Raw genomic sequence first — 10,808 nt, forward strand, 5'->3', positions numbered from 1 at the left:
GATGCAGTGAGCTGGGTTCACTCAACACAACAGGTTGTAGGTATATGCAGTGAGCTGGATTCACTCAACACTACAGGTAGTTATGTGCAGTGATGAGGTGGGTTAAGTAAACACAACAGGTATTAGGTGTATGCAGTGAGCTGGGTTCACTCAACACTACAGGTAGTTATGTGCAGTGATGAGGTGGGATAAGTAAACACAACAGGTAGTAGTAGGATGCAGTGAGCTGGGTTCACTCAACACTACAGGTAGTTATGTGCAGTGATGAGGTGGGTTAAGTAAACACAACAGGTACTATGGGTATATGCAGTACTGGGTAGTACAATGTGCAGCTCCCTGTCACACACACAGGCAGTCAGTCACTGAATGTGCTGGGCTGCTGGCAGTGGCACACACACACTATCAATTAGCAAGGCTGTGCATGCAACAAAAGTGTCAGTTTGACACACAGTAAAAAAAAAAAAAAGTACAGGATGAGCTCTGACAAAAGCTAGGGTGCTATAAAGCAATAACAATCAGCCAAGGAGCAAACTAAGCAGCCAAGAACCTAACTAATCTGTCCCTAGAAGAACAAGTCTGCAGCAGCTGTCCCTTTCCTCTCACTAGCAGGCACACGAGTGAGTGTAATGGCCGCCGGAGCCTGCCTTATATAAGGGGGGTGGGGCTCCAGGGCTTACTGTAGCCTGAATGGCTACAATGTGCCTGCTGACTGTGATGCAGAGGGTCAAAGTTGACCCTCATAGTGCATTATGGGGCGAATCGAACTTCCGTAAAAGTTCGCCTGGCGCAGGCGAACGCGAATCACCAATGTTCGCCTGGAACCGTTCGCCGGCGAACCGTTCGCTACACCTCTAATCAGGAGCGTTGAACTCCAGCGAGTCGGGCTATCGCAAATCAAGCACCTCACCGGCAAGTTGTTTCTCCGCTGAATATCGACCAAGCGTGCCATGGCCATGTAAGACCGCCTGAAATCCCCACACACTTTCCTGGACTGCTTCAGGACGTCCTGTAAGCCTGGGTACTTACACACAAATGTCTGAATTTTTAGATTCAGCACATGTGCCATGCAGAGTACATGTGTCAACTTTCCAAATACAAAGCCGAAATGAGATTGCTGCCATTGTCACACACCACGTTGCCGATCTCCAGTTGGTGCAGGGTCAGCCACTGATTCACCTGTTTGTTAAAGAGGCACTATTAGCAAAAACATGCCCATCAAAGAAAACACATATGTAAGTAGATAAATACTTCCTCTACTTACATAACAGATGTATTGCACTGTCCTCGGTTTCCTTCAATATAATTTGATAGTATAAATAAAGGGTCATCCTTTTCATGGCAGGGGCCATCTTGATTCCTCCGGGTATATTCTTCCCCCTCCCCGCACCCCCCTCCTCCCCGCACTTATCCTCAGCACAGCGGGGAGGAAAAGCTGCAGCTGGCAAAGACTCGCCTAACAATAGATCCAAGCGCTGCAGTTCCCCCCTATACTCTCTGCACTACAACCGGCGGCAGTGCAGAGAGTATGGGGGGAACTGCAGCGCCTGGGAACATTATTCCTGGAGTCTGTGCGCTGCCTTTATCCTTCCCCAAAGTTCTGTGCGGGGAAGAAGGATAATGCGGCGGCGGCGGGCGGCAGAAGGGGGGCGCGGACATCACACTGGAGGAGGGGGGCAGAGGACAGTGAGAGGAGATAGCCTCTGGCCCCCCTCCGTGCGCTCTTACAGCGGCTACACCGCTGCAGACAAGGGGAGAGCAGGCGGCCAATCGCAGAGCAGAGCGGTGATTGACAGAGGCTTTAGCCAATCAGCTTGCTTGTAATTTCTGTTCTGCGGCTTTGCGTCCTGCAGGCATGGGGAGAGAAAAACCTCCTAGGAAAAAAGTAAGAAGGATTTTAACTTTTTGCATTGCCTTATTACAATCCTTTTTGTGTATGTAATAGGCTAAAATAGAGAATAGATTTAACATATTATGCCTAACAGTTACTCTTTAAAGGACTTCCGAGGCCAAATTTAGAAAAAAAAAAAAAAAGTTAGATACCTGCATCAGTTTGGAAGATATGAAGGACGCCGTCCGCGCCCTCCGTGCCGTTCCACCGGGTCCCCGCCTGTTAGGAATCCTCCTGTGACGTGTTCTGTCCATTGCAGGTGGAGCCGCAAATGGACAGTTCTGGTTTGTCAGTCTGCATTCGGTTGTGCATTTGCAGTGAGTCACTTTGTCATTTGCAATTGTTCTGCAATTCTGGACAGCTCAGAATACTGTCATTATTCCACTAATGGTTTGCTTACAGTCTTCCAAACTGTTGCAGGTATCTAACTTTTTTTTTATTTATTTTTTCTAAATTTGGCCTCGGAAGTCCTTTAAGAGCAGCCAGGAGAGCTGCTCCAGTATGACTCTCTTTGAGGCAAGACATGTCTAAGATGGCGTGACACCATTGTACCTGGCATGCAGCATAGGCCCTGGGGAGCTGGGGCTGTGTAGCTGGAGAGGATTCGCAGCACCAATAGAATTGTACTGCCACTCAGCCAAAGAGGAGGATGACAGCAAATAAGATGTAGCAGGAGGAGTAGGAGGAGAAGGAGAGGAGGGGGCAGTAGGCCTGCCTGCAAGCCGTGGAGGTGTCACAACTAGGTCCGCTGCACAGCCACGTACTCTCTGCTTGCCAGCGGTCACCAGGTTGACCTAATGGGCTGTGTAAGTAATGTACCTGCCCTGACCGTGCTTGGCAGACCAGGTATCCATGGTCAGATGGACCTTTGACCCAACGCCTGGCTGCCTGAACAGGCCTCAGTATCGGCAGGAGTGGCAAAGTGGGTTATGGTGCTCTGACCACTGCAAGGGCCAGCGCCAGCTTCCTTCCGCCTCTTGAATTCCTCGTGCTCCGTTTGGTGTTTATTGGCCAGATGGTTGATGAAGCTGGAGATGCCATAATTGGAGGGGTTAGACCAGGCATGGGCAAACTTGGCCCTCCAGCTGTTGAGGAACTACAAGTCCCACAATGCATTGCAGAAGTCTGACAGCCACAGTCATGACTCATAAAGGCAAATGCATTTTGGGATTTGTAGTTCCTTAACAGCTGGAGGGCCATGTTTGCCCATGCCTGGGTTAGACCCTCTGCTCATCTTCACATGGCACACATTACAAGTTACAAACTTGCTATCAAGTGAGGGCAGATGAAAAAACGTCCATATTGGGGATTGCAGTTTTCCCTTACGTCGCTCAGAATGGGATGCTGCTGCTGATTTTCTCCTAGTGGTGGTTGGGGCCTGGGGTTGAGTGGTGCGGCTGGTGGTAGTAGTGGCAGATGGAGCAGCAGGCTGTGGGTCACGCATTCCATGCCCACTGCTGCTCCTGCCAATCCCTGCAATGCTGATCCTCCGTGCCAGAACCACTGAATCATCCTCCTCATCAGTCAGAGCTGACATGCCCCTCCAGTCGCTGGTAGTCCGGGTCCTTCATCTCGTCATCATCAACATCAAACTCCCCCTCCTCGAAACAACTGCTGGGATGATGAGCCCGCCTCAAACTCCTCTTCTGCTGACACATCATGGAGGACGGACTCCCCCCAACAATTACTGTCACCATCTCAGACTCTTCCACAAAGCCCATTGTGTCCAGAATTTTTTTTGTAGGGCTGGTGGTGGCCTGCTCGTCATCCACCATCAGCTGCATCACAGGCACGGCGTCTTTCTCCTCCAATATGCGCCTCTAACCCTGCTTGAAAATGGCTGCTACACGCTGCTGCGTCTCTGCAGCGTGACTCCCCCTAACAGCTGGACGGCCAGTGGGTAGCGGCGGAATGGAGACTGATGCGGCAGAACTGCTGACGGAGGCCGCGATGTTGCTCCCTATCCTCTTGGCCTTGCTGCCCCTTCCCCGGCTGCCAGTGCCAGACATAGTACAAGATATGTGTTGATGTCACAGATGATGTGTGGGGTACTTGTACTTAATTAGCAGGCTTGGACTGTGAATCAGCACGGAGTGACAGACAGCAGAGTACAACAAGACACACTGACACTGCTCACTGCTCAGTCAGCAGCACAGCAGCACTGCAATAATCTGTAGTAGCTAACACAGTACTACTCTCACTCTCTAACAACTATAGCACTGCACTAACTACACAGTATAACACAGTAATCCTACCTACCTATACTGTAACTAACTACTAGCTAGCTAAGGCTAATAGCAGGCCACACAGACACAGACACAGGACCTAACTAGCAGCCAGCTGCAGCTCAAAGTCTGACTGACTGACACTAACAAATTACACAGACTAGCTAACTACAACACAATATAACAGTGGTGTATTTAACCTCCCTGGCGGTTTATTTATTTTGCCAGGGAGGCTGCAATGTGTTTTTTTTTTATTAAAAAAAAAATATTTCATGCAGCCAACTGAAAGTTGGCTGCATGAAAGCCCACTAGAGGGCGCTCCGGAAGCGTACTTTCGATCGCCTCCGGCAATCGAAAGTAACAAGATAGGCCGCAATGAGCGGCCTATCTTGTTTCGCTTTCCTCGTCGCCATGGCGACGAGCGGAGTTACGTCATGGACGTCAGTCGACGTCCTGACGTCAGAGCCGCCCGACCCAGCCCCTAGCGCCGGCCGGAACTGTTTGTTCCGGCTGCGCTGGGCTCGGGCGGCTGGGGGGACCCTCTTTCGCCGCTGCACGCGGCGGATCGCCGCGGAGCGGCGGCGATCGGGCAGCACACGCGGCTGGCAAAGTGCCGGCTGCGTGTGCTGCTTTTTTCAGAACGTAAATCGGCCCAGCAGGGCCTGAGCGGCGACCTCCGGCGGCATACCCCGAGCTCAGCTCGGGATTACCGCCAAGGAGGTTAAGGTGTTTCAGTGTAAAAACGCTGGTTTTATCACTCTGATAATGCACTTGCTTTAGCCAAACACACTGGAGTTGTCTCTCAGTGGCAGTCACAGCAAGGACGAGATTCTCATCATGGCCCCCTCCTCATATACAGGAGGGACTGGCCAAGGTTCCCCTCTGTGATTGGTTGCTTAGGCTGGGAGCCCTCTGATTGGCTCAATGACGTCATGGACGTCATCTCCATGGTAACAGTACTCGGATTCGGATATCGGACCGGTATCCGCGGGTATCTGGGTATGCTACCAAATATCCGTGGTTTGCTATACGGATTTGGGTCCAGGTATCCGGAATCCAAATCCGGTCGGATAGCGTAAAAAAGTTTGGATATCCGGGTTACACGGATAGCCGGAATCCTGTTGAGCAGCCCTGCTCACTGATATACAGCACTGGCCAAAAGTTTTGAGACTGTCAAAAATATTTGTTTTCACAAAGTTTGCTGCTAAACTGCTTTTAGATCTTTGTTTCAGTTTATGTGATGTACTGAAATATAATTATAAGCACTTCATACATTTCAAAGGCTTTTATTGACAATTACATGAGATTTATGCAAAGAGTCAGTATTTGCTGTGTTGGCCCTTCTTTTTCAGGACCTCTGCAATGCGACTGGGCATGCTCTCAATCAACTTCTGCGCCAAATCCTGACTGATAGCAACCCATTCTTTCATAATCACTTCTTTGAGTTTCTCAGAATTAGTTGGTTTTGGTTTGTCCACCCGTCTCTTGAGGAATGACCACAAGTTCTCAATCGGATTAAGATCTGGGGAGTTTCCAGGCCATGGACCCAATGGGCCTGATTTACAAAGCGGTGCAAAGTGTTTGCACGCCAGTGAAAAGCCCTTTATCACGCCTAAACTCAGTTTAGGCATGATAAGAAGAAACTCGCGCGAATTTTCCACGCGCAAAGTTTTGCTCGCGCGGCGCACGGTGCAGTGCGCGCGATGCGCCCATTAAACCCTATGGGCGCTGCGCGCGGAGTTGCGTGGTTGCGCGCGCAAAACTTTGCGCGCGGGACCTTGCGCGCGATAAAGAGAGCAAAACGGTGTGAACTCAGCAGTGCAAAGCTTATCACGCCTAAAGTCTTTTAGGCGTGATAACTGAGTTATCACCGCTTTGTGAATCAGGCCCAAAATGTCAACGTTTTGGTCCCTGAGCCACTTAGTTATCACATTTTCCTTATGACACGGTGCTTCAGCGTGCTGTAAAATGTATTGTTCTTCACCAAACTGTTGTTGGATTGTTGGAAGAAGTTGCTGTTGGAGGGTGTTTTGGTACCATTCTTTATTCATGCCTGTGTTTTTTTGGCAAAATTGTGAGTGAGCCCACTCCCTTGGATGAGAAGCAACCCCACACATGAATGGTGACAGGTGTGAGCACATCTGCACGCACAGTGAGGCAAAGACTTTTGGAAGATAGCCTGGTGTCAAGAAAGGCAGCAAAGAAGCTACTTCTCTCCCAAAAAACAACAGGGACAGATTGATATTCTGCAGAAAATATGGTGAATGGACTGCTGAGGACTGGGGCAAAGTCATATTCTCAGATGAAGCCCCTTTCCGATTGTTTGGGGCATCTGGAAAAAGGCTTGTCAGGAGAAGAAAAAGTGAGTGCTATCATCAGTCTTGTGTCATGCCAACAGTAAAGCATCCTGAGACCATTCATGTGTGGTGTTGCTTCTCATCCAAGGGAGTGGGCTCACTCACAATTTTGCCAAAAAACGCAGCCATGATTAACCAGTTCGGCCTATCTGGACGAGTTTCCTCGTCCAGATAGGCACTGGTGCTGCCGCCGGGTCGTGCGCGCGATCGGGCGCGCCCCCGCGCGCGCTCCCGCTGCCCGCCGCTAGCCCCCCGATCAGTGAATGGGAATATAATTCCCATTCACCGATCTAACTTCCCCGCAGAAATACCGACGCTTTCTCTCCAGAGAGCGCGGTATTTCTGCCCCCAGGAAACAACTCCTCAGCATTTTAGTTCCTAGATGCGAGCTGGTTCGCATCTAGGACTTTTTTCACTGTGGCCATCTTGTGGCCAAATAGTAAACTGCACCCACATACATTTTTGATTAAAAAAAAACATTATTTTACATTTAAAATTAGCAGTTTCCCTCCCACACCAAAAATGACCCACATACACTTTTTTTATAAAAAAAAAAAAAAAAAAACAATTAAAAAAACAAAACAAAAACAACATAAATAGTTACCCAAGGGTCTGAACTTTTTAAATATGCATGTCAAGAGAATATGTTATTATATTATTTAAAGTTATAAGCTTATAAATAGTGATGGACGCAAATTGAAAAAATGCACCTTTATTTCTATATGAAATATCGGCACCATAAATTGTGATAGGGACATCGTTTAAATGGTGTAATAATCGGGACAGATGGGCAAATAAAATACATGCGTTTTAATTACGGTAGCGTATATTAATTTCAAACTATAATGGCCAAAAACTGAGAAATAATGAATTTTTTTCCGTTTTTTTCTTATTCTTCCTGTTAAAATGCATTTACAGTAAAGTGGCTCTTAGCAAAATGTATCACCCACAGAAAGCCTAATTGGTGGCGGAAAAAACAAGCTATAGATCAATTCATTGTGATAAGTAGCAATAAAGTTATAGGCGAATGAATGGGAGGTGAACGTTGCTCGGATGCATGAGATTTTCGGCACTGCGGCGCTGAACCGGTTAAAGAATGGTACCAAAACTCCCTCCAACAGCAACTTCTTCCAACAATCCAACAACAGTTTGGTGGAGAACAATGCATTTTCCAGCATGATGGAGCACCGTGCCATAAGGGAAAAGTGATAGCTAAGTGGCTCGGGGACCAAAATGTTGAAATTTTGGATCCATGGCCTGGAAACTCCCCAGATCTTAATCCCATTGAGAACTTGTGGTCAGTCCTCAAGAGGCGGGTGGACAAACCAAAACCAACTAATTCTGAGAAACTCAAAGAAGTGATTATGAAAGAATGCGTTGCTATCAGTCAGGATTTGGCACAGAAGTTGATTGAGAGCATGCCCAGTCGAATTGTAGAGGTCCTGAAAAAGAAGGGCCAACACAGCAAATACTGACTCTTTGCATAAATCTCATGTAATTGTCAATAAAAGCCTTTGAAACGTAAGAAGTGCTTTTAATTATATTTCAGTACATCACATAAACAGCTGAAACAAAGATCTAAAAGCAGTTTAGCAGCAAACTTTGTTAAAATGAATATTTTTGACAGTCTCAAAACTTTTGGCCAGGACTGTAATGAGTTTATACTCTCTGGACTAATTTCAAGAGACACAAAACATGCATTTTTTCTTCCACAAGGTGGTGGTGTTGTACAGCAGTAGAAGTAAATCCCAATAAATTGCTGCATGGGAGTGAGAATGTGTTTAGACATACAACCTGATTTGTGTTCTTGCAAGGATTGATAGGAATCTTGCTTGCTAATGATTAGGGATGAGTGAAAATGCCTTGGACGTTATCATAAAAAATGAATTTAATGTGAGAATTACATTAAAATCAATGGAGCTGGCTCAGCTCGGGGTAACCTGCGCAGGAGGATTTCTCAGGCCCCGCTGGGCCGATTTGCATAATTTTTTTTCCTACACGCAGCTAGCACTTTGCTAGCTGCATGTGGTACGCGATCGCCGCCGCTACCCGCCGATTCGCCGCTACCTGCCACGCCGAGCCGCCCCCCCCAGACCACTGCGCAGCTTGGCCAATCAGTGCCAGGCAGCGCTAAGGGGTGGATCGGGATTCCCTCTGACGTCCCGACGTCCATGACGTCGGTGACCTCATCCCGCCCCGTCGCCATGGCGACCGGGGAAGCCCTGCAGGAAATCCCGTTCTGAACGGGATTTCCTGCTTACTCTGATCGCCGGAGGCGATCGGAGTGGGTGGGGGGATGCCGCCACTCAGCGGCTATCATGTAGCGAGCCCTGGGCTCGCTACATGATTTAAAAAATAAATAAATAAAAAAAAAGTGCTGCGCTGCCTCCTTGCCTGCGGGAATTGGACCGGCAAGGAGGTTAATAGCAAAGCCCTCTACATCAGTGTTTCTCAAACCTGTCCTCGTGACTCCCCAATGGTGCCTGTTTTGCAGGCAGCCTCCTCTATGCACAGGTGGAGTAATTAATGTCTCAGCTAGATGGATTTCCTGTAGCAGAGACACTAATTACGCCTCCTGTGCATAGGTGAGGTTGCCTGCAAAACAAGCTGTGTTGGGAAGTCATGAGGACAGGTTTGAGAAACACTGCTCTACATGCTAATATTGCCAAATTTGCTACGTATGTTAAGGAGAACAATGGGAGCCAGGGAAACAAATATTTCAAAAAGACCTTGTAGCTTTTGAGAAAATCAATGTTAACCACTTAAGGACCGCAGTGTTAAACCCCCCTAAAGACCAGGCCATTTTTCTGTTAATAGGCCACCACAGCTTTGAGGCCTCGCTGCAGGGCAGCACAACTTAGCACACAGATTATTCCCCCCCCCCTTTCTCCCCACCAACAGAGCTCTCTGTTGGTGGGGTCTGATCACGCCCCCAGTGTTTATTTTTTTTTAATAAATATTTAAATGTTTATTTTTGTAATACATTTTACTATTTCTTTCTTTCTTTATTTTTTTAAAAGCCTCCCTCCCCCAGCCAGCCAATCATGGTGATCGGCTGTCATAGGCTTCAGCCTATGAGAGCTGATCGCTCTCCTGTGTCTCAGGGGGACAGCCGTGTCACACGGCTGTCCCCAGTACAGCAATGCCTTAGATTGCAGCGCTGTACAGCCTAATTAGATGGCGGTTTCACTGTCTAACAGTCTCCGAGTGGCGATCGACGAATGAAGGCGCAGCAGAGCTACACCTTCCAAGCAGAGATGCGCACGCGATCTCCTGCTAGCCCCATAGAAGGTTGTTCACGCCAATCGGCGTGGATCGTCCTGGGGCTGCCACCGTGTTAACGCCAATTGGCGTGGAGTGGTCGGCTAGTGGTTAAAGTTCTGATAGTAATAATGACAGATAATGTATCTACCTACCAGTATCAGTAGTGAAAATATACAAATATCAACAGAAAGAGCAGTGAATTTCCTTCACCCGATGGGAGTAGCATTGCTTTGGCCCGGAATAGCTGTACAGCTACAGTACTGCTGTATAAGGAGGATCCCTGGCAAATATACCTGTAGCTTGTAAAAGTAAATTAAAACCAGTGCTGCTCATCAGGATTCCGGATATCCGACCTTTTTTCAGTTATCCGACCGGATTCGGATTACGGATACCTGGGCCAAATCCGGATAGCTATCTGTGGATATTTGGGCACATAATGCGGATATTGTGGATATCCGGATCCGAAATACTGTAATACTAAGGAGATGACGTCCTGGAGCCAATCAGAGGGCTCCAAGCAGAAGCCTTAGCAACCAATCACAGAGGGAAACCCTGGCCAGCCCCACCAGATCTCATTGAGCCAATCAGAGGGTTTACAGCTTAAACCCTGGCACCCAATCACAGAAAGGAACACTGGCCAGCCCCCTGTATAATGAGGGCTGTCATGATGAGACATATCGTCCTAGCTTGCTGAATGCTCACTGAGAGACATGCTCCAGTGCTGCTGGCCTAGCAAGGGCTGTATACAGTGATCAACTGAAAGCTGTTCAGGGATTAACCCCTTCACTTTCACTACACTATTGTCAAATCGTTAATTAGCTTGATGTCATTGTGTGACAGTCAGAGTGTGTGCTGCAGGCAGCTGCTATGTGTCTGTGTGTGTGCTGTGCACAGACCAGGCCAGCTGCTGCCTGCTGGCCAGCTATTAGCCTTAGCTAGCTACAGTATAGGTAAGTTATGTTAGGGATTAGGGGATAGGATTACTGTGTTATTGTTACGATCGCTTCTGCAGCGTTTACTGCTGGCTGCAGTGGTATTGCAACCCAAGCAGTTCTGATGTCATTACATGCATTT

The sequence above is a fragment of the Hyperolius riggenbachi genome, chromosome 2 (assembly GCF_040937935.1).
Source record: "Hyperolius riggenbachi isolate aHypRig1 chromosome 2, aHypRig1.pri, whole genome shotgun sequence".
NCBI lineage: Eukaryota > Metazoa > Chordata > Amphibia > Anura > Hyperoliidae > Hyperolius > Hyperolius riggenbachi.